The following is a 24,668-nucleotide window of genomic DNA, read 5'->3' as shown; positions in this document are numbered from 1 at the left end:
GTTCTGGTCGTTCCAGTCGTTTGATCATATAGTCACTTAGGCTTTTAAGTATATAGATTTGAGCAGTTATACTGGCTGTCTCTGGTCTTCTTTTTATTTGAGGAAAAACAACCAACAATTTTTTAAAAGCATTGCTTTTTGTATTTTTGCTGAGATAATCCTGACACTGCCAGCTTAACATTAACTGATACCTATAAAATATAACAAATAGTAAATGTCTAGTGATGGGCATAATTTGGAGCACAGAAATATTTTATGGCTTGCTCACACTGGCAACAAAAAATTAACAAGTATTAGCACCATTACCAGGGATAGACTGCAGATACCAAACCAGGTTGCCAAGGATAGGGAAGTACATGGAAGTGGAAATACTACTCTGATTTGAGCTTGGAAGTAGGCAGTATTGGGAGACTGCACAGATGGTGTTAGAGAGCAGTCTGAGGAAAGTATCTGGTAGAAACTTTGGTGGGATCAAAAATGAAAGGAAAAACAAGAAAGGAAAGGTTTTGGTTTTGGCAAATTTGTAAATTCAAGCGTGTGTGTGTTTTTTAAATATTTTTTTATTGATTTTTTTACAAAGAGGAAGGGAGAAGGATAGAGAGTCAGAAACATCAATGAGAGAGAAACACCCATCAGCTGCCTCCTGCACACTCCCCACTGGGGATGTGCCCGCAACCAAGGTACATGCCCCTGACCAGAATCGAACCTGGGACCCTTGAGTCTGCGGCTGACACTCTATCCACTGAGCCAAACCAGTCAAGTGTGTTCTTGATGTGACTGCTGGTAAATGTAAATGAGTGAGAGATAAGGACTAGTTCTTGTGGATCTATTTCCTATCAATATTTCTGCAAGGACTGGTTCTTAGTTTGGGAGGCAGTATGTTCACTCTCTTGGCATAGCTTGGGATCATAGCTGTCAGACAGATTGCAGAACTGTTCTACCTCTTAAGGCTGCCAAGCCATGGGGAGACTATCTGGAGAAGGGCAGAATAAGGGGGTGCTCTCAAGATAGAGTGGATTAAATGACATATTTTATAAGGTAAATCTAAATTTATAAGATAGATCTAACATATTGAACTATATTCATTGAAAACAGGGACTATACCTTCTTTTTTAACATTCATGAAACATTCACACAAAAAAGGCCATATATTTAGGCCACAAATCCTCAGTAAATGCCAAATAGCAGAAATAAGGCAGATATAATTCTCTGGTCACAAGCAAACTAATTGAGAAGACAAAAAGACCGAATTACCTAGAATTTTAAAACTCTCTTAAAACTCTAGAGTCAAAGAGAATATAAAAAATAAAACTGCAATTGAATTAGAAAACATTAGTGACATTACATATTAGTATCCATAGATTATAGCTAAAGCAATCCTCACAAGAAAATTAGCATTTCAGTAATTACATTAATAAATAAGAAAGAATAAAAATAAATGAATTAACCACCCAGCTTAGGAGGAAATCAACAAACAAACAAAAAGGAATGAAGGAAACATGAATTAAGAAGTGTTAAAGCTAAAAATATAAAATAAAAAACAGATAAATGGTGATTTCAATGAATAAATTTAACAAATTAAGATAGATAAATCCACTAGCTAAACTGATCAAGAATTAAAATTAAGGCAGCACAAATAACATTAAAAAACACAAAAAAAGAATTTATAAGACTACTTTGCTCAATTGTCTGCAAATAAATGTGAAAATCTAAATAAAAAAATTTTTCTAAGAAAAGACAATTTTCCAAAATTGGTAAATTAAAAATTCAAGCATTAAACATTACAAACCTAAGAAAAAGGAAAAAGTTGTCAAAATGATAGGCTCCCAAAGACCACCAGGCCCAGAGGGCTTCACGGGTTAATTTTACCAAATATTATGGAATAAGTAGGCTCTAATGTTTTTAAAATTTTTCTAGGACAGAGACAAAATGAAGAAAATTCCGGATTCTAATAATAAAAGTGACATATGCTTCTTACTCAAAACTGACAGTAATTGCACACAAAATTCCTGACAAAAATCAATTATGAATATTGATGCAAAAGACGTTTACTGAAGTTTTAGCAAATGAAATCTAGCAGCATCTCTGAGAAATGAAAAGAAAAATACTTTTCTCCATAGGATCATAAGAATGATTCAATATTATTCACTATGTTGGGAAGTGGTTGGGTACAGTCAGTTGGCTCATCCAGCATCTATTCTTATCTCTTTTTAGTGTCTCATCCTATACTAGCGAGGCTGGAAAACTCAGGATTCTTGTTTCCCAAGCTCCCTTGCAACTAGGATCCTCAATGTAAATATGTTTTGCCAATAGGATGCACTCCTGTGAAACTTTATTTCAAACTCAATTAAATAGGAGAAAAGGTGATGCCCGAGGCATTCATTTTGTGGAGGTGTAGCAGATGTGATGAAACTCTGGAGCTGACAGTTCTAGCATCAGTGTCCTGATCCAGAGGTGATAGATAAGAAGGAGTGTTCTCCTGGAGCTAAGAATTCTGGTGGCAACTTCTCATTCCTAGATCACATCAAGATGGTGTGCTCTTGGAGCTAACGGGTGGGTGTGAGTCTGACATCTTGACTGTAGCAAAGGGGGGAGCGGGTCTCTCGGTGGGCCAGTGCTGCAGTGTGGTTCTGGGAGTTATTCTGGGAGTTAGCCTCCTCCTCCAGCTTCACTGATTTTCATTTTCGGCATTAAATCCTGTTCTGTTTTCTGCAACTGAACCCTGGCTGATAAAATAGATTACAAGAAAAATAAATTGTAAGATTTTATCCAAATATGCTGGAAAGGCATTTGATAAATTTCAACATCCATATTTGACTTTAAAAAATCTTCATAAAATAGGGAAGATAGGTAATTTTTAGAAGCATTATGTTTAATGAGGAAACCTGAGACACATTCCCATTAAAATCTACAGCAAGATAATTATGTCTACAGTCTATTACTTAGCATAGTTCTGGAGGTTTTCCAATGGAATTAGGCAAGAGAAGGACATAAGAGGTATAAACATTGGAAGAAGAGGACATTTATTACTGCTTACAGATAATTGTGTACCTGGAAAACCAAGGAACTCAATTATAACTTGAGATGGATGGTATCAAATTAGTGTGTAAAAATCAATTGCCTTCATCTATACAAACGACAACCAGTTAGAAAACATAATGACTATATGTTAAAAATAAATAAATAAATAAAATAAAGGCCCAAATTGCAATAGCAAAAATGAAAGTACTTACAAATAAACTGAAACCTAGTATTTGACAAAGATAAAATTTTAAATTAGCAACCCAGCCCTGGGAGATGTGGCTCAGTTGGTTGGGCATCATCCCATGTACCAAAAGGTTGCTGGTTAGATTCCCAATCAGAGCATATATGGGTTTCAGGCTCAATATTCAGTAGGGGGCAGGCAGGAGGCAGCTAATCAATCTCTCTCATCGATGTTTCTCTTTGTCCATTTCCCTTCCTCTCTCTCTAAGAATCAATAAAAATATTAAAAAATAAATTAGCAACCCAAAAAGGACTTCTGAAAGGTTAAGTTTCATGCATGTCTAAAATTATTTAGCTCACAACAGGACAGTTTGACTCAGTAGAAAACTCAAGATAGAAAGAAAATTTCCCTCAGAATGCTGAAGATATTGTTCTGTTGTCTCTTTTTTTTTTCAGTATTGCTACTGAGAAGTCCAATATCATCTGATTCTTGTTTGTCTGTAGCTAATCAAGTCATTTAGCTCTTTACTGTCAGAGGTTTGAGCAGAGCTCAAAGCCTGCCAAATCCAGGAGAGCACTGGAGTGTTCTCTCTATCACCATAATGCCATAATACCAAATGAGAAGCAAAATTAATCTCCAACCAACTCATATTTTTATTTTATTATTTTAAAAATATATATTTTTATTGATTTCAAAGAGGAAGGGAGAAGGAGAGATAGAGAAACATTAATGATGAGAAAGAATCATGAATTGGCTGCCCCACACTGGGGATGGAGCCCCCAACCCGGGAATGTGCCCTGACCAGGAATCGAACCGTGACCTCCTGGTTCATAGGTCAATGCTCAACCGCTGAGCCATGCCAGCCGGGCTCATCTCATATTTTTAAATGATTTTCTACCAAGGAATTTGAGAACCTCACTTTTCTTAAACAATATAAAACTGCATTTCTATTTTTATCCACCAGATGTCATCTGAGAAACAATAAACAACTGTACAGTCTATATTTGATTTTTTTGCAAAAGAACTTTAATCTTTTATGCATGAAAATTAGAACGTTCCTGTTATATCAGCAGTAGGCATAAGAAAGCATATACCAGTTGAATCCTTGGCAGATAAATAAAAACATTTACTCTCATAGACTCTCAAATATAGTCAACTGACATTTAGTCTCTTAAGTAGATTCAGTTTCCCAAATTTTAAACTAAATCTAAGAGTTCCTCATAGTTCAAGTTGTTAGAATATTTTAATACTATCAATTTCTATATAATATAAACAGTTAAAAAAAACAAACCTCAACTACTTACCAGAATGTAAACCAAAATAATAAAGACAAGTAACTTCTAATTCATGAACGAATTTTTACCAACAATCTCATTCAGACATCAGTAACCTATTGTTCCCTAATGTGTGTGACCAGACTCCTTAAACCTTGCATGATCTGGCCCTGACCACCTTTCTTGCCTTCTTCACTTCCTCTCTTGGTTCTCCAGCTACCCTGGGCTTCTTTCAGATCCCCAAATGTACCAACAAACCTTTGCATATGTTGCATATTTTTCAGTGCCATTACTGATTATCTCACAGGTGGGTAGAAGGGTGGAACAGCTTTTCCACCCAAGAAACCATTTGCATAGGGGATTTCTCCAGGTACTGCCACAACACGGCACAGGGACCCTTGCTGGAATCGTCAGTTATATCACAACTATCATTCATTCACCCATTCATTCATTCAATCACTTTCTATTGAATAATCATTATGTACCAGTTACGCTGCTTAAAGCCAGGGCTGTAAAACCAAATGAGACATGCCAGTGGACTAATAACTGAAGTCCAGTGTGGCGCCTATAAATACAATGCACAGGGTATTACAGGAATGCACGGCTCAACATAAATTAGAGGCGGGGCTGGGTGTCCTCAGGAGACCTTCAGGAGGAGACACCGAGCTTGGTTTTCAAGGACAAAAAGCATTTAATTGTAGTTAAAAGGGAAGGTCAAACAGTTGCTTAGAAGAGAAAATAACCTGAGGGAGGGCACAGAGAAACGGACACAAAGTCGTGTTTGGGGAACTAGGAGAAAGTCATCATGCTCTTACAAGGCGTGGAGCCAGTCCAGCTAGAGGCTAGGAGACTCTTAGTGATCCTGAGAATTGACAAGTTAGTTCCTTCACCTCCACTCTCACATCCCAATTCCCCCATTAAATAATTTTATTTTTTTAACAGGAGGCAAAAAATTAGTTAGAGACAGTAGAAAAGTTTTCAACATGAGTCACAGTCAGGGCAAGTGCAGGTTTATAAATCTGCATGAGTTTCCAATACCAGTTTTCTAGGGAAAACAATTGAAGCTGGTCATAGAAACCAGGCAAAGATCTAGTGAGAATATATGGCATCTGTAATAAGAGGCTCCTGTAGCCTGGGTTCTGTTAGAAACCAGAGCCCAAGGGAGACGCTTCTGAGCTGCCACTTTTCAGGGCGGTGCGATCCCAGAGAAGCAAGCCTGAGGGACGCGGGAGGCCGGGCCACGGGAGGGAGGCTTGAGTCCGTCTGCTATTGGCAGCAAGTGTGGTTAATACTCCAGCTCATGCGGTGCGTTCAGTCAGACCAAATAAGTCCTGCTTCTCAAGGTGGCCCAGGAGAGAGGAAGGGAAAGGAGTCTATCGGCCAGCTCTTTTCCACTCCCGGTCTCCCACTGGTCAAGAGTCTGCCCCATCGGGCATTAATGCCCCAGGAAAGTGTGACTGGTCTCTCCAGGCATAGACGCAGGGGTCCTCAAACTACGGCCCGCGGGCCACATGCAAATACAAATACTGTATTTGTTCCCGTTTTCTTTTTTTTAACTTCAAAATAAGATATGTGCAGTGTGCATAGGAATTTGTTCATAGTTTTTTTTTTTAAACTATAGTCCGGCCCTCCAACGGTCTGAGGGACAGTGAACTGGGCCCCTGTTTAAAAAGTTTGAGGATCCCTGGTAGAGGAATGCCATTGAAGTGGCGTTTGTCAGATGCTTTTTGACCACCCTTTACCGTGGGTTTCAGTTTTTATTTGGACAATGCCCTAATTTCAGAGAGTCTGCTCCCCAAAGAAGTCAGAAACTCTCTCGACATCTTAGATTTGAGTATAGAGAGTCCAGGTTCTGCCCATCAGACCCACCTGACTCAGATCTCCATGCGGAAGTGAGTGAGGTACCTCGAAGAATCCATCGTGGCAGGTAGAGGGACCAGCGGCACCTTCCAGAGACCACCGCCACAGGGTCCCCCTCCGGTGGTCAGAGCGGGGTGTCTGCGCCTAGGGACAGTGCAGTGTCCCTGGAGACATCCTGTGTGTAACTAACTGTATGTGGCTCCTGGTCTCAGAACATCCATGGTTGAGGTTGGTTCTCTGGCCCTCACTGAGATTCTTAGAACTACTTAAAACCTTTAATAAAATGATTTTCTTTCCCTTAAACTAGCCAGAGTGGGTTTTGTTTCTGAAATCAAGAACCTATAAAGATTCATGTTCCCTAAAAATAAATTCTGGATTGTCTTCAAGTTATGACATACTTCTAATCCTAGATCTGCTCATTTATGTGGGACACATCTCATTAGTTTCTATTCTGTAACCTACAATCAGAGAATTCTAGAATCTTAGACATGGGAAGATCCTTTTAGAGACTAGATTCTCACTCACCTTTGGCTTTGAACAAACTTTAATACCACATCCATTTGAAGGAACCGAGTTTCTCCTGAAACAAACAAACAGAAGTTTGCACGGGCTGAAATGTCTTTGTGCCGGTCAGTCAGTGAGTAGGGCTGCAAGGGCACTCTTGGGAAATTTTATTTATGTGACAGACAGGTGAAGAACCTGCAGGCTGTAACCCAATTTAGTCAGATTCTCCTGGTAGAAAAAAAGCAGTGACCTATAAATCAGCACTTTTCCTGCAACATCTAGTGAAACCAGGTCACTATTTCCAGCCCTAATTGTGTTCCCTGGTCTCTTAGCATTTAGCTATGTCACGAATTTCCTTTTGATAAAGTTGATTAGTAAATCTGTAGGAAAACCAAAAATTTAAGGCAAAACCCACAGGAATTTTTGGAAAGTGTACCAGATATGTCACAGTTATATTATACTAGGATGATAAATTATAAAAATTATTATGGCAATGTCCTTCCTTTTAGGACATCATAAAAAACAGAGATATTCTTTCCTATGCAAGCAAATACCTGTGTGTGAATTTATATTTTTTTCGTATTGCTACACAAATATTTATATGCTATATACACTGTTTATAAATCTTAGAGGCTATTCTATATCAGCACAAATGATTATTCTTTTTGATGACTGCAGAATATTGACTGTAACAGAGAACCTGATAATTTCTCAACTATACTCTAATTACTCTATTTCCTCCAGTCTCATCTCATTGTCAACTCTAAAGTAATTAGATAATGTAGCAGCATTTCCTATTAGCCAACAGTTTTACCTTGCTATAGGAAATACCATTTAGGATATGGAAGGGTACTTTGCTAAACATGACATATTTTTGTTGATGGTTTTTTATTTTGTATATTTAAAACCTGGGTTTAAAAGAAAGACTATAAGTTTTGCTTTTCCCAAATACTTTCTCTCCTCTTGGCACTGATCCTTTACTTACTGATCCTAAATACAGGCAGGGTTGGTTTTATGTTATTCCCAAGTGCCTTCGATAGAATTCTATTTCCTATTTTCAATCAGGGTTCATGACCAGAGGGTACACGGTCTGAAAGTAGCCTAGAATTTTTGAAGGATTGGGGTGGCAGCCAAGCTCCTTCTCTGCCCTGACCCAAGTGGTTCTTTAGCTTTCCTGACCTCAGAAAACATGTCCTTGGAATGTATGCTGGCATAATATTTGGTACAATCTGATCTTCTGGTCCATTCCTTTAAAGTTTACAAAATTGTTTTCCTGATGTAGTTACTAAGCATGGCTGTAATCAAAGGATCTCTCAAAGTCTCAAAGTTCAGGAAAGTGACAATAAATGAAATCTGCTGTGTCACTCCCCCTCCCAAGACCAGCTACCAATAATTTACAACTAACAGTGGCTCTCTTTCATCATGCTACCAAATATGATGGCAAGAGAGAAAAGCTACCTGTAATTCTATGTATTTCTGCTGCTACCAAGACCCACGAGCTTATAACACCATCCTTATAGTACAAAGAAAAGTCTAGAGAATAAAAACTTTGGAGTAAATAACTCTCTTTTTTTGAAGAGAGATGCAGAGGGAAAGATGGCAATGAAAGGGAATACTTCGTGCAATTATAGATCATTTCTAATAGCCCTAACCAGATCAGAAGGTTATTTCTGCTAAGAAATCGAAAGTTCTGGCAAACACAAAATCCTTTTACCTCCTTTACTTCTGCCTTTTCTTTTCATGTTGCTGTTACTTTGGGTTCTTCCTGTCTTATTCTCTTCTTGTTCTGTACAATATCATTACATCACAGGTTCAGAATTTCATCGTGGTGTTTATTATTTCCATATCCATATATTAGATTTAACCTCTATCTTTTCCCCATATTTAAGACTCATATAGCCACAAAATTCTTAGACACCTCCATTTGGATGTTAAACATATACCACAAATTCAAATTGTTTAAGATCAAATCTGTCATCTTTATCCTCAAACCGCCATTTATCCAAGCTACAAACAAAGTATCATTACTGATGCTTTCATTTTCACATTTATCTCAAAATCCAACCAGGTGTTGAGTCCTTTGGGCTCCTACAGGTTCTCTGACTCCATGTTTTCTCCTGCCTTCCAGCATCTGTAATACTGTTCACACTTTCTTTGTCCTCTTCATCCTCCCTTTTCCCCAACCTGTACTTCAGCAAACTAATGCCAGCTCAAAACTCGAGGGTTCACCCTAAAACTTCCAAACCTCTCAAGTCTAATTTGAATGACCCTTTTATGTGATCTTAATTTTGCATCTTTAAATCCTCTTATTATAATATTTTCACACTGTATCATAATGGCATTTTTTGGTATATGCCTCATTTACTACATTAAATTTCCAGGAAGAACAAGGTTATGTTAATTTTGTTCTCACCGGCATCCCTTCATCCCTAGCATTATGTCTGGGTCAGTGTAGACCTTCAATAAATATGACTTGAATGAAAGGGAGAAAAACCCAAACCTCTTTTTTTAAAGAACCAGCAACACCACTTTTAGGTGTTGTAGCAGAGATGGTCAGCCATCCTCCAAACATTTATTTCACCTTCCGAAGATAGAGTAGTGTGGGGAATGAGGCTGCCTAACCAGGGGCAATATTTCCTAGGCAGGATGCATTTCAGGTGCACTGGTTCTCACCAATGGAAGTAGAGTGGAACAAAATGTGTGTAATTTCTGGGCCAAAGAGCTTAAAAAGCTAGTACACGTTCTGCACTCTGTCTTTCTTCGTTATTGGCTGGATGTTGAAGAACAGGCTAACCTTGACAGGAGGTAGGATCTCCTGCAGCCTAGGTCTCTGAAAGGTTCCATGGGACAGAGCTGTCTACGCCCTTACTCACACCTACCTCAAACATGTACTTGGACTTTACGTAAGCAAGAAATAAACTTCCATTATGTAAGCCACAGTGTTTCAGCATTTATCTGAACTTGGGTTACATCAGCTAGCATTTATTAACTCACATGGATAGATAGATATCTACCATAGAAAAACTCTTGCACAAAGAAAATATACATAAATATATCAATTATAGCATTGCTCATTCTGAAGAAAAAATGGGCACTCTCAAAAGGAGCCCTTCAAATGCCCTGGAGTTTATCCAGAGGACCTGAGCACTTTGTTTTAGGGATAACAGCCAAATGGACCATAACACTCTTGATTCAGATTCAAGTTTAAATGACATTTCTCAACTGAGAGAGCGGCCCCAGTGAAGTGATTCAGTGTTTATGGACTCTAGAGTTGGACCTAAATCCGAATCTAGACCTACTGACCTACTAGCTGAGTCAACCTAGGGCAAATTACCCAACTCTCAGTTTCTGTCCATCTCCTACCTGCCTGGTCAGGTTGTTTGTAAGGTTTAAGTGAGGCCATGAGTCTAACGCCCTTAGTAAGGTCCCTGCACCTGGCAGAGACCCAGCAGTTAGCCAGCAGGGTGCCTAGTGTTCCTGCGCACGTGGGCTCTGCTTCAGAGACCCATCTCAGAGAGATCTTGTGAGAATGACAAAATGTGTTACTCCATGAGAAACTAATATTTCTAATCCACCAAATAGGTAAAAAGCTATTTTATTTTATAAACTTCATTTAGAAAATGCATTTTTATGGTATTAGAACAAATGTCCAATATTTAATTTGCTTCAGTAAAATCTGGGTCAATCCTCTTTCAGTTCAATAAAAATATAATCCTACTGGAAAGTCATGTTCTTCATCTGTCCCATTTGTAATTTCTCACTCAAATCTGTGTCTATATGAAATTCTGAAATTTTGCAAGAATTAATGTTCCCTAGGTCTGTCTAGATCAGGGGTCCTCAAACTTTTTAAACAGGGGGACAGGCCGTTGGAGGGCCAGACTATAGTTTAAAAAAAAAACAACTATGAACAAATTCCTATGCACACTACACATATCTTATTTTGAAGTAAAAAAAAACAAATGTTTTCGGTGGGCCGCATGTGACCCATGGGCCATAGTTTGAGGACCCCTGGTCTAGACTGATGTTAAATAATTTATATGAAGAATATTAAAGCTTGGTCAAGACCACAACTCTTTCAGATATTTTGCTTGACATTTAGAACTTCCAGGTTTAAATATGGAATTAAATTTGTTTTCTTATTTGATAAGTATCTGTCTTCTTTCCCTAGTACATAAGTTCTGTGAGAACCTGGAACTTCACCTGCTATATAATAAGAACTTAATAAGTCATTGTTGAATGAATGAATGAATGATTGAATGAATGAATATATGAACAAACCAACAAGCTTTTTAACCACAGAACTAAAAAAAATGTCTGAGCTAGAAAATAAGATGTGTACATAGGCTAAGCCTCTTTCATCTAAATACACTGAATTTAGTTTTTCTCTAAATTCACAGAATTATTTTTCATTCTCCCCTCTTTTTTATTTATGATGTTGATCTAGAATCTTTCCCATGTATGAACTGAGTGCATTTTATGTTGTATGCAAATTTAAATAAATTTTAAATTATAATATTCATGTGCTATTGACAAATGAACTGGACATGTTTGGTCCTAGGAGAGACTCCTGACGAACTAGAGGCCTGCTTTCACGGCAACCTTAGCTCACCAGTATAGGTAATTTAAGGGGCTGCTTCGATTTCTCATTCTGTGTAGGGTGTGTAATTTTAGTTCAAGTACAAAAGAACTTCTGTTAGAGGTCTTTCCAAGAGTTAGTGACATCATTTATTCCATATGACAAGTCTATTTTTACTTTTTGTGAAAATATTAAAGAACCACTCTCAGATGCAACATTATTTTCCTTAATTGGCTTTTATATGATAACTTTTTATATTAAAACACACACACCTGGAAATGGAACTGTAGACAAAAAGTTTAAAGGTGTTGATGTGATTTTTGTTCTTTTCTGAAAGAGGGACTTGGCCTTTGACCATGATCCCAGAGACAATGAAGGGAATTCCATCTGTCTAATGGTCTGAAAGGCAGTTTGATAAAAATTAACAAGGAGGATGTAATTGCTAATTAAAAGACACTTCTATAGACTTTCCAAATAGGAAAGTCCTGCCTAAATGACAGGAAATAGAATGCAAGTATCAGAAGAATGCATTTTGAAAGCACATTCTAAATAGCCATTTGACGGTCTTTCTGTGTCACCCCACTGCACACCAGTGACCTACTGCTCCCTGACCTAAATTAACTTTCCATAAAGAGTTCTTATTTTCTACCTCAGACTTTTTTTTTTTTAAGTTGTGGGGTAGAAACCTTGCCAGTTCATTCATTGAAACTATTCATGAACTACCAATATGTACAGAGGAAATTCAGGCTCTCACAAAGCTTATGTACTAGTGGAGGAACACAGACATTGTCAACTAAGCAAATAAGTACACAAGATAATTCCAGGTTCTGATGAGGGCTACGAATAAATTAAAACAGGAAGATGTGATGGAGAAGGTGAGTGGGTGATCTTAAGAGAAAGGTGGTTGGGGAAGTGCCATTTGAGCTGAGACCCAACTCCTGAGCAAGAACCAGCCCCATGAAGAGGTGGGGACACTCTTCCAGGCAGAGAGAAGTGAGGGGAAGGCAGGTGTAAACACCTAAGGCATGAGCTTGGAACAAAAGAAAGCTTATGTGGTGGGCCTCAGTGCGCAAGGAGAGAATGGTGGCAGATGGAGGTCAGAGAAGTAGGCAGAGGAAAATCTTGGAATTTATGCCAAAACAAGAAGTTGGCAGAACATTTTACCCAAAGGAGGGACTGTGTTTTCAAACATCACTCCGCATGCTATGTGAAGAATGGCTCTATTTTAGCTTTATAATTATTCCTATTAATCCAGGAATTCTACCTACATCAATACAAGAATTACATTTTGTTTTGTTCTGTTTTTGTTATTTTCAAAAAAGATTAGTTTGTGATCCCTCCCCTTATTCTTCCTCATCTTTAGATGTGACCTCCAGAAATAGTAGAGTCTTTAGGGAATAGCCTTTCCTATCCCCAGAGAACATGATAATGACTGCCTGCATAAGAAACGTCCACACCTATAGTGAATTTTTATAAGAGTTTATCTGAGCCAAACTTATGACATATACAAGGGAGCAAGATCTCAAATGCTTTAAAGAATAACAGTTTTGCCGACTCTTTTACGCATTTGAAATTAAATAGGGGATGTAAGGAAGATTGGAGGAAGCAAGGTAGGGAGTGGGTTGTAGGAGAGTTAAGATTATGGGCTCTCCAGAGGGCTAAAACCTGCCTCAAGGGGTATTACTTCTGGCATTTCAAAACTGTGTTAGTCTGTGAGTCTGTAACTATTTGGCTTGTTAGTTCATTTTATTCACTAGATGAACTCATAGATAGAGAGCAGGCTGACAGCTATTGGGGGTGGAGGACTGGGTGGGGTGGGGGAGTGGAGGGATTGAGCAAAAAAAAAAGAGAGAGAACTAAGGGACAGGAACAACAGCGTGGTGATTGGTGGAGGAAGGAGGGGAGTTAGAGAAGGGTATTGGGGGTAATAAATGGTGATGGATGGAGACTTGACTGGGGTGGCGAACACACAATACAATGTACAGATGTGTTGTAGAATTGTGCACCTGAAACCTATATAATATTGTTAATCAGTGTCACCCCAATAAATTCAATGAAAAGGACAAAAATATATGTATATATTTTTTAAAAGATCTGTTAACCTAGATGCACAAGAACAATGGACAGGGCTGGCTAAAGACGTTGCACTAAAACATTATGTGCCTGGGGCATGACCAGCCACCATGACCTGCCCAGTTAGGAATTTATGATCAGACCACCCTGTGAGGTGACTTTCCATGGACCCTCTTTTTTCTGGCCAGATGACCTGGTGCAAGGATAAAAATTAGTCTATAGCCTCATGCTTTCCTAGCAAATATATTTGTTTGTCTGACCTGGAAAAGCCAAACTGCAACTATGCCAAAATCCAGGATTTTTTGACAGGTCAGTTGTACTTGATTCACTAAAATGAATCAAGAGAGAAGAATCAATCTCAGAGAGAAGAAAACCTGTTTTACCAGGTTGCTGCTCTCATAACACAGGCCTAAAAAATTAATAGAGTTTCTAGGTGAGAAACTCCAGAATTATGATTGAAGGATAAACTATTTAAAGTATGAATTGTACCAGGCCCTCAAAAGGACAGGGCAAGTCTGTTCCCCAAGACCTCAATGTGAACATTAATAATAACAGTGACAACGATAGTCAATACCTATTGAGAACTCAATTTTTGCCAAACATTAATCTAAACCAGGTGTTGGCAAACCTCTCCTGTAAAGGACCAGAAAATAAATGTTTTAGGCTTGTAGGCTGTCTGGTCTTGTAGCAAATACTTAATTTTGCTCTTGTAGTGAGAAAGCAGCCACAGGTAACAGGTAAGGAATGAGTGTGGCTGTGGTCCAATGGAACTTTATTTTTCAAAACAGGGGGCTGGATGGAGTCCACAGGACATATCTTGATGCCCCCCTGACTTAAATGACTTACTTGTGTTAACTTATTTGAACCTCAAAACACCCTGATTTTATTATTCCCCTTAATTTATTGATGAGAATAGTGGCTCTGAGAGGCCCAGATGACACAGCTCTAACGTTATGGAGCTGAGGCTCACTCTGGTGCAGTGGGATACTGGCAGCTGAGCACAGAGCCCTTGCAAGCGTGGTGTGTATCAATAGTTCTGTCATTTTTATTGCCGAGGATGAATGTATCACAGTTTTTTTTAACCATTCACTACCCATTGAAGGAAATTTGGGCTGTATATAGTTTTTGTATATTATGAATAAAGCTGACATGGATATTCATGTACATGTTTCTGTGTACACATAAGTTTTTATTTTGTGGGATGAATGCCCAAAAGTAATTGCTGGGTCATATGTTAAGTGCATGTCTAGTTTTAAAGGAACTACAAACTGCATTTGAAGAGACTGTACTATATTATTCTTATTTATGTTTAAAGCCTATGTTAAATAAGAAAACTCCTTTGTTATTCACTATTAACTACAAGAGTTATTGTGCATATTTTTAAATTTAGTTAAATCATTTATGTTGCCATTACAAAGTTAAACGTATATCAGATCTATTTTTACTTTAAATCCACAGTGGTGGAAGATAATGTAATCCTCATCATGCCCCTACTATTGAACATACTTGATCTTTTTTTATGTTTACCTCTCTAAACTTATAAAAATAAGACAGTCTCCGTAATACTCAAGACTGTGTTTTTCTCCTCTTTTTGTATAAGGGGAGAATATAAAGCAAAGTAAACCAAAAGATTCTTCCAATATACTATAGTTTGAGAGTGGAAAATATAAGCTCTTACTCGGTTGACTCAAAAGTAAATTTAAAAAAACACAAAATGAATAAAATGAATCTGATTTTTATCTTTTCCCCCCTTTACTTTTTCATGTAGGTAGACCAAAAGATCAAATAGCAGACTTCTTTTTCTAAAAATAATAAAAAAAATGCTTAGAAGTAAAAGTAATGATCTCTCTATAAAAAGCAAACAGAAATGAGGACAACTAGGGTGACACAATGTCACCCACTGCAGAAGACATGAGAGTCCATGATCTCCACTGCAACATGCATGACACAACTGATAAGTTTTTGTTGAGAAGTCATTATATGCCAGATACTGTACTAGGTATTGTGGGGAGACAGGAATTTAATAACATAGGATAAAAAGTATAACGCCATCCAAACACTTTCAGTCCAGTTGGGAGACATGTGGATCCCACAGGAAGGAACTGGACAGCGATACAGAACAGTACACAATTAAGTAAGTAGCTGGCATGTACACTGATTGTGGGTCAAACACGGGGCAGAGAGCTTTGCATATGCTACTCACTCAAGTTTCACAACCACCCTGTGAAATCACTGTCACCGTCCCCAATTTACAGATGAGGAAATGGAGGCTTAGAGGGTTGGTTACAATATAATGTCATTTGCAGTAGCCTGGTTTTCCACACCCACTGAAAATGTCTCTCTCGTGTACGCATCTTTCCAGCACCAAGGACGGAATGGAAAAGTGCCCTCTCTGCAAATGTGCAGCTGGAGCTGGGAGGCAGCGTAAATCTTCTTGGGCCTGATGTGGCCCTGAGACTTAGTCATGTTAACCCTGGGTAATGGACCCACCTGAGCTCCAGGAAGCAGGAACTAGGGCACAGAGCTCCTCCATTCCTGAGAGCTTTAGGTGCTTCACTATTGTTTTCCATCTTTATTTTGGCCACAGAACTCTTTGCTCAAACGTTTTTTACTGGGGGAAAGAAAGGGAAAACAAAGAATGGCTTTGGTTGAAGAAGATAGTGGGGGAGGAGTCAGAGTCCTACCTGCCCCCACCACCTCCCTCCCCTGGAGGCCCCCCGAGGAGCTCGTATTTAAGCAGCTACTGCACAAAGCACTGCTGACTCTTGCTTCCCTGAGCCAAGGAGACACAAAAGTATTACCCTGTTAGGCACAGCGGGATGAGAGACCTGGTGAGAAGATAAAGTTGGCGCCCAGGCAAGCAGACGAAGGAGGCTACTCCTCACCTGCTTGGTACTGGGAAGGCCCTGGTGCCCACAGAGTCCGGCTTCACCCGCTCCTCGCCCACTCTGACACCAGGATTCCCCAGTTACAGCATCCATGTTCAACTGCGAGTATTTTTAAACGGGGTCTGAAAGTTTTTAATAGCCAGGAGACAGAAAAAAACACAGAGGAAGAAGAGAAAGACAGTCCAAAGTGGAAGCCAGGGGCTAAGAGAAACCCTCTGCTTTACAATGTTGCTGAGATCCAGCCTTGAGTGTGAAGTTTGTGGCAAGGAGCCTTCCTGCCGATTCGAGCAGGTGAAGTCCTGTCAGAGCAGAGGCAGCTCAAGGCACAAACCAGCTGGACAAAACAGTTGCTTGGACACTCATATAGGGCTTTAAATAGAAAAGAAAATGCATATGTCCAGATTTGAGAATTTGATACGGGACACGAGGCCATTTCACTGCTCTTTAAAGCAAGCCAATCTTTTAAAGCAGGTTTTCTTGCTTTCAGAATTATTCTGTATTCTTGGGAGGCTTGCTTTCTTACTTTTGGCACCATGTGGCTTTCTTTTGGCTTCTTAGATGAAAAGAGTATGATACATATATTCAACGTTTAAAAAAAAAACAAGCCCAAAATTATACATTTTCTAGAGAGGGAACTTTCACCCTTGCGTTTCTGATGTGAGCCTTTGATACTCTGCCAGGATTTGACTTTGAGCCATTGATCCATTAGGTTGATATAAAAGCCCATCTCCTCTGCTTCATGACCCACAGCTTGAGGCCTTCAACAGAAAAACTAACATCACAGATGATGGTTCACAGAGCCCACTGGCAGATTTCAGGGTCAGAGATTTCCAAAGAGGGAAATTTCCTAGAGAGTTTCTATGCAAAGATTTAAGCAAGCCTCTGTCTTTTGAATATTCTGAACACTCTTCTTTCCTTCATGTACAACTAAAAAATTAGAACAAGATGTCAGCCCACACGTGCCAAATCCTTTCAATTAACAGGATACTTAATTTTTTAAATGTTACTTTTCAATTACAGTTTGCATTCACTATTATTTTGTATTAGTTTCTGGTGTACAGCATAGTGGTTAGACAATCATATACTTTACAAAGTGCCCCCCACCCCTGATATTTCAAGTTATTATAATATATTAATATCCTATCTAATAAAAGAGAAACATGGTAATTAGCATATGTCCGCTACCCTTCCCATTGGCTAATCAGCGAGATATGCAAATTAACTGCCAGCCAAGATGGCGGCCGGCAGCCAGGCAGCTTGAAGCGAACATGAGGCTTGCTTGCTTCAGTGACGGAGGACTCCAATGTTCCCCGCCTGCCGCTGCCGGCCTCTGAGCTCGCAGTTTGAAACATTGTTACAAATATAGAAGCTAAACAAAACCCCAGAAACCTGCTTTCAGCCTTCTGGGATCTCAAAGCTGGAGTTGATACAGTGTTTCGATTGTAGAACCCAAACAGACCAGATACCTGCTTTCAGCAGCAGAGGCCTCAGAGCTGGAGCCAGAGCTAAAGCTGGCCCAGAATTAAAAAAAACAAGAAAAAAAGGAGCGGTTGGGAGCTTCAGTGACCCCCAGCCTGAAAACAGCCCTCAGCCCCTCACCCAGACTGCCCAGGCACCCCAGTGGGGAACCCCACCTGCCGGGGTCCAACCCCAGCAGGTCCAGGGGTCCCCAAAGGTGTAGACGGAGTCGGCGAAGAAGGAATGACACGGAGACAGTGTTCAGTTGATCAGCAGCCTAGTCAGGATCTCCAGCCAAGTTCTGGTCTCGATCTCCAGAGAGGTTCTGCTTCAGATCTCCAGCCAGGTTCAGTCACCAGGTTCTAGTCAGGTTCTCTTGCCATGTTCTATAGTCAGGTTCAGTCCAGGATCTATTGCCATGTTCTCTCCAGCGAAGTTCTTCTGTCTCCAGGCTCCGTGTAGGTCCTGTCTGTAGGTTCTCTCTTCTAAGTCCTGTCTCCTGAGTTCTGTGTCTTGCTGTCTAGTTACATCTGTATTTATACAGTTGATTCAATCCTATCAATCTCTATTACAAAGGTTAGGGCGTTTCTTATCTCCATTCCAGGGAGTAAAGATTATGTAGCTTAAGCATGATTGTTCGTAGTTAAAGTGATTAATTACCTGCCTGGCACTTAGGTGAGGGGTTTTATTCCCTCCCTAACTTCAGGGGAAAATCCCTACCTGGGGATTCAACCTTTCTTGGAGAGGTGACCTTGGTTAAAACACACAGCGCTAAGGGGAGCAAACATATTAAGAACAGTATGCTATATACGCCAGGTCCCTTGAAACATATGCTGTGCAGATGTTTCTTTCCTGCAGCGACTGTGTCAAGCAGCAAGGATGGACCGGCTTCCGGCACCCACCCTGAAGAATGTGTGACCAGCTGCAAACAGCCATCATCCCCTCACCCAGGCTGGCCAGGCACCCCAGTGGGGACCCCCACCCTGATCCAGGACACCCTTCAGGGCAAACCAGCCGGCACCCACCCGTGCACCAGGCGTCTACCCTATATAGTAAAAGGGTAATATGCCTCCCAGCACCAGGATCAGCGGAGCCACGAGGCCTCCCGGCACCGGGATCAGCGTGACAGGGGACAGTGCCCAAACCCCCTGATCGCCCTGTGGCTCTGTGTGTGACAGGGGGCGGGTCCACAACCTCCCTATCTGCCCTGCTCTGTTAGTGACAGGGGAAGGCGCCCCAACTCCCTGATCAGCCCTGCTCTGTGCCTGATGGGGGGAGCTCCCCAACCCCCTGATCGCCCTGCTGCTCTGTGTGTGACAGGGTGCGGCGCCCCAACCCCCTGATCGGCCCTGCTCTGTGGGTGATAGTGGGCAGTGCCCCAACCCCCTGATCCGCCCTGCTCTGTGCGTGACAGGGGGCAGCGCCCCAACCCCCTGATTGGCCCTGCTCTGTGCGTGACAGGGGGTGGCGCCGCAACCTCCCCATCGACCCTGCCTTGAGTGTGACAGGGGGTGGTGCCCCAACCTCCCAATCAGCCCTACCCTGAGCATAACTGAGGGTAGCATCGCAACCTCCTGATCTGCCCTGCTCTGTGCATGACGGGGGGCGGCACCCCAACTCCCCAATCGGCCCTGCTCTGAGCCCGACCAGGGGCTGCACCTAGGGATTGGGCCTGCCCTCTGCCACCCGGGAGCAGGCCTAAGCCAGCAGGTCGTTATCTCCTGAGGTGTCCCAGACTGCAAGAGGGCACAGACCGGGCTGAGGGACCCCCCTTCCCCCCGAGGGCACAAATTTTTGTCCACCGGGCCTCTAGTTATATTATAATAACTTGGGGATCAAGCCCACAACCTGGGATGTGACCTGACTGGGAATCAAACTATGACCTCCAGGTTCATAGGTCGATGCTCAATCACTGAGCCACACCAGTCAGGCCAATCTATAATTCTTAATCCCTTCACCTTTTTCACTCAGCCCTCCAAACCCCCTTCTCTCTGGCAAGCATCAGTCTGTTCTCTACATCTATGAATCTGTTTACATTTTGTTCATTTATTTTGCTCTTTAGATTCCACATATAAGTGAAGTCATATGGTACTTGTCTTTGTCTGGCTTGTTTCATTTAGCATAATACCCTCTAGGTCCACAGGTTTTTACAAAAAATAAATACAAAGATTTTTTCATTCATGAATTTTTTTTTTTTTTGTTTGTTTGTTTTTTTAATATATTTTATTGATTTTCCACAGAGAGGAAGGGAGAGAGACAGAGAGCTAGAAACATCGATGAGAGAGACATCGATCAGCTGCCTCCTGCACATCCCCCACTGGGGATGTGCTCGCAACCCAGGCACACGCCCTTAACCGGAATCGAACCTGGGACCCCCCAGTCCGCAAGCCGACTCTCCATCCACTGAGCCAAACCGGCCTCGGCTATTCATGAATTTGTTGATTTGGAATGTCCTAAAGAAATCATATGTATTTATACGTTAATGAATCGGTTTTGTTACAAAAAAAAATTTTTTATGAAATCAGAGCCCTTTGCTCCTGAATTCATTCAACACGTGTGTGCCACTCTCTCCTCTGTGGCACTCGCCGGACCTGGGTCTCGGGGGCAAGGCCTTCACAGGTTACCTTTCAGGTGCTGAGAGGGGCTGGGAGACAGACAGGAGAACAGGAACTTTATTTCAGAAGATCTAAGAGCCATGAAGAAAACAGACAGGTGATGTGACTAGGGAGCGATAGGCACTATACTGGTTTTCCAGTGCTGCCCTAACAAGTGGCCCCAAACAGCGTGGCCTACGCCACCAAGTGTGTGATCGCAGGTGGTGTGGGTCAGAACCCCGAGGCAGGCTCATCAGGCTGTGCGCCTCCCTGGAGGCTCCCAGAGGCCCTGCCCCCTGTTCCTGGGGTGCTGCAGAATACACTCCTTACAGGACAGTTCCCTTCCGTGTCCCTGCAAAGCCACTCCCAGCTTCCAGGGGTCGCCTGCATACCTTGGCCCCAGGTCCCTTCCGCCAGCCTCAAAGCCAGCAACTTAGGCTGAGTCCTTCCCATGGCATCTCTGACCCACCCTCCTGCCCCCATCCCACTTTCAAGAACACCTGCTTACCTTGGCCCACCTGGCTGACCTGGGACAGTCACCATCTTACCTGTGTGCCTGTTCTTCTGTTTGCTTGGTCATCCTTATTGCCTTGGTCACAATCACATTTATATTACCTGCTTTCCTATATCATTTGCGTTTATGACCCATGACATTCTCAAACCACTTTGCTACATTCTGCTATTGCAGTTACACACTGGGTACTCTATAAATATTTAGTAAATCAATGAAGGCATAAATGCTGTGTTTCCCACACAGATACACTTGCCATCAGAAGCAGTTCGGTCAAGAAAAGTTTTACATATTTTCATAGTATTCTGTCTTTTTTCCTCTTTTGCTCTTATTCTCTACTAGAGGCCTGGTGCATGAACTCGTGCACCAGTGTGGTCCCTCGGCCTGGTCTGAGGGATCGAGCCGAAACAGGCTCTCCAACATCCCCAGCAAAGCCCCAGATTGCCTGAGGGCACAGGCCAGGCTGAGGGACCCCACTGGTGCATGATTGGGGCTGGGGAGGGACACAGGAGGTTGGCCAGCCAGGGAAGGACTGCAGGAGGGCTTCAGGGCTTGTCCGGCCCGTCTCGCTCAGTCCCAATTGACTGGACCCCAGCAGCAAGCTAACCTACTGATCGGAGTATCTGCCCCCTTTTGGTCAGTGCACGTCATAGCGAGCGGTTGAGCGGCCTTAACATATCATTAGCATATTATGCTTTGATTGGTTGAATGGTCGACCGGATGATCGGACACTAAGCATATTAAATATTTATTATATAGGATTGTTACAGTTTTTCCCCTTATGGAAAATTTATGGAAGAGCATGCATGGGTAAAGGAAAAGACTATTACCCAACCAACCTATTGATTTTATTTGACCTAATTTCAAATTGTTCTCTGAGTTTATTTTGTGATGAAGCAAATATTTCACACTAATACCACCAGAATAGAAGATAAACTTTGTCTCTCACTAGGCTAGGGCTATGTGAAATAGGTCTAGGTCAGCTTAATTTTAATTAAAAATAAATTAGAATTAAATAAGTATTTTAATCATGACATGTTGAACAGTATTTATTAATAAAACACACTCCTAAATGCAATTCTTAGGTCAGCCCTTAGAAATAAGAATAAAATGAATCGATCCTTCATCAGAATAATGTTTCTAAACCTCTTTGCAATTTACCAATTTAAACCGGAGGCAAAGTCCGAGGGCAGCTTCCACATAGAAGGGCTGTGGTGAAACCAGATGACTCATTGTTTGATTTAGCAATGGTAATACATATCCTTGCCAGTTTGTTTTGTTCCCACTTAATTCCCAACTTCCCATCTTTTTTCCTAATGAAAAATCAGCTTTGAAAAATTGCTTAACAAACTGCTTTCACTGAGTCAAAATTTCATAATGCAGCCCTGATTGCTGCAGTCCTTTGAATGCCGGATTTTGCGAAGCTACCTCTGGGAAGCAGTCAATGGAGAGAGGAGGGGGAAATGTGCACATATTCACTGACACGAGAGACTATTTCTTCTCAGTGTGTTACAAACTCAGAGTGAGGCTGTAAAATCAAGCTTTGATTTTCCTCCCATTTCCCTTCAGAAATTCTCTCTAAGGGAGTTTTTGAAGGATCTGGATGAAAAGTATTATGTAAACTCAAGGTGTCTAACCTATCTCTGGTCTGTACATAGAGGAGAAGGAAGGTTATTCTGTGGGCTTCTTGGAAGAGAGAAGAGGATCCTTCCCTACCTCCTCCACATGTATATCTGACTGTGAGGTTATGGCTGCTCTTTTGCATAATCTCTGGGCTCTTTGCTGCTTGAGGCCATGGCCAAGTGCAGCGCAGAGCCTCATCTGTCTCTGCCAGTAGAGCTGACACCTCCTGTAACTAAGTCAGAACACTCGTGGCTCTATAAGCTTCTCCAGGACTCCCTTCCAGGCACTGAAGATACAAACAGAGCAGGACTCTTTTCAGTTACTTCATGGCCAAAGGGCAAGACAGTAGGCAAGGCAAAGCCATTATTAGCGTTTAGCCTGGTGCAGAATGGAAGGGTCCTCTTCCCCGCTGAAAGGACTGCCGTCTCATGCAGGAAGGAGGTGCAGGTAAGGTGCCTTTCCATGCAATTTACCTGGCTCTCCTTCCTGAAGTGTGGAGAGCCCACCACAGCCACCAAGGCCCAGGGCACCCACAACAACCTGTCCATGGGAAAGACACCTTAGTGCAGCCCTAAAGAGTTCACGACGGGGTACTCAAATCAAACAAGAAGATGATGCGCCAAGATCTAATTCAGCTTTTCTCTGCCGGAGTTCTGTGGAGGACTATTCCCTGCTACCCTGGGACATGCATTATATGTAATAAATACTCCGCTTGATGCAGAGACAATGGTTCTAGTTATGAATTGTCTTGTTTCTATGGATCCACAGCGGTACTAGTTTTGTGGACCACCCTTGGGAGAATTTAGAAATAGCCACTCATATAATTTTCTGGGCCCTGTCCTCTACCAAAAGTCTTGGCCCTGGTTAGTGATGAGCTGCTTTCCCCTGCTTAGGGAGTAGACAAATTAAGCAGTAAGAATGGAAAGAGGCAAACAAAAGAATACATTTCCTCTGCATTGCTGAAGCTGACCTGGCAGTTTGCCCCCTCACCACACACCCTCTCCCCCTCCCCCACCGCCCGCCCAGGGGGTGGGAAGAGCTTCTGCTTAGACAGTGAGGCACCACAATGGAGGTGCATTTGCAGCATCCGAGAGTGCGTTTTGGAAGCATTCCAATTCAGCTGAAAGGGAAGTGTGTCCGATTTGCTCTCCTAGGGAGAGACTTAAAGCCACTCATGTATATAGCAATGTAAAACGTACTTCACTTTATAACACGTGCACATGCTGCCCATAGAATCAAAACATTATAATAACAAAGAGCTGAAGGCCTGCTTTAAAATCTGATGTATTATTAATGCGTCAGTGTTTGCTTGGTTTTATGTGCCTCATTCTTGCTTGGCAGCCCTATCTGACTGGCAGCTTAGAGGACTGAACTAATGTTTATCATTAGTAAAAAGCTCATTCTTCAATATGTGTTATGCAGCTAATATGGGCCAGGCAGTGTGGATTAAATGGAATCACATAAATAATGGTAGTTTGAAAATAATTATGATGGTAATAATAACACTGATAGTTGTTTGTTCCTTCCCTGAATTCATTTTCTCTTCTCCAACAACTTCTGACCCTCACTGCAGATTTGTTAGGGGCAGAAATAGAATATTAGAGACAAGCTATAATTATAAGAAATATAAGTCACACTCTGTTAACTGTGATTATTTTGTCCTGAATTAAGAAAGCACATTCTAACCTGGCTGGGTGTTGCACATGGGATCTGGGAGCTCACCTGGAAATGCAGCCCATCCTCCCCATCCAGGAGCTGCCTAATATCATGGAAAGATTAACAACCTTGTTGTAGAAACCAGAGGCACCAGCCCTTTGCAACCCCCAGGTCTTTGCAAAACTCCAGCCTTTTTCAAACCCCCAGCCTTTTGTAAACCCAAGCCCACCTAGCCTGTAAACTGCCCATTTTGCATACCCATTCCTATCTCTTTTGCCTACTTCCCCATGTAATCTTTGTCCTTATACCCAATATAAGCTGCTGGGGGAGAGAGAGCAGGTTTTTGTGGATGACCTACTGCTCTCCCATACTGCCAGCATTATTTTAGAATAAATGCTCATATATGATTCAACCGTGTCTCTGCTGAATTGGTTCAAGTAGTGACA

The 24,668-nt window shown here is 41.5% G+C and overlaps 1 long non-coding RNA gene across 1 annotated transcript in view; it reads right to left on the bottom strand.

Moving 5' to 3' along the window:
- Positions 1–231: 231 nt before the first annotated feature.
- LOC132232398 (uncharacterized) overlaps positions 232–24,668 on the bottom strand; it is a 100,889-nt gene continuing 76,452 nt past the window's right edge. The window contains exon 4 of the long non-coding RNA XR_009452420.1: positions 232–2,722. This is a non-coding gene — a long non-coding RNA (uncharacterized LOC132232398). The remainder of the gene's footprint in view (positions 2,723–24,668) is intronic.

The sequence above is a fragment of the Myotis daubentonii genome, chromosome 4 (genome assembly GCF_963259705.1).
Source record: "Myotis daubentonii chromosome 4, mMyoDau2.1, whole genome shotgun sequence".
Lineage (NCBI taxonomy): Eukaryota > Metazoa > Chordata > Mammalia > Chiroptera > Vespertilionidae > Myotis > Myotis daubentonii.
This window is presented reverse-complemented; position numbering and strand designations above follow the sequence as displayed.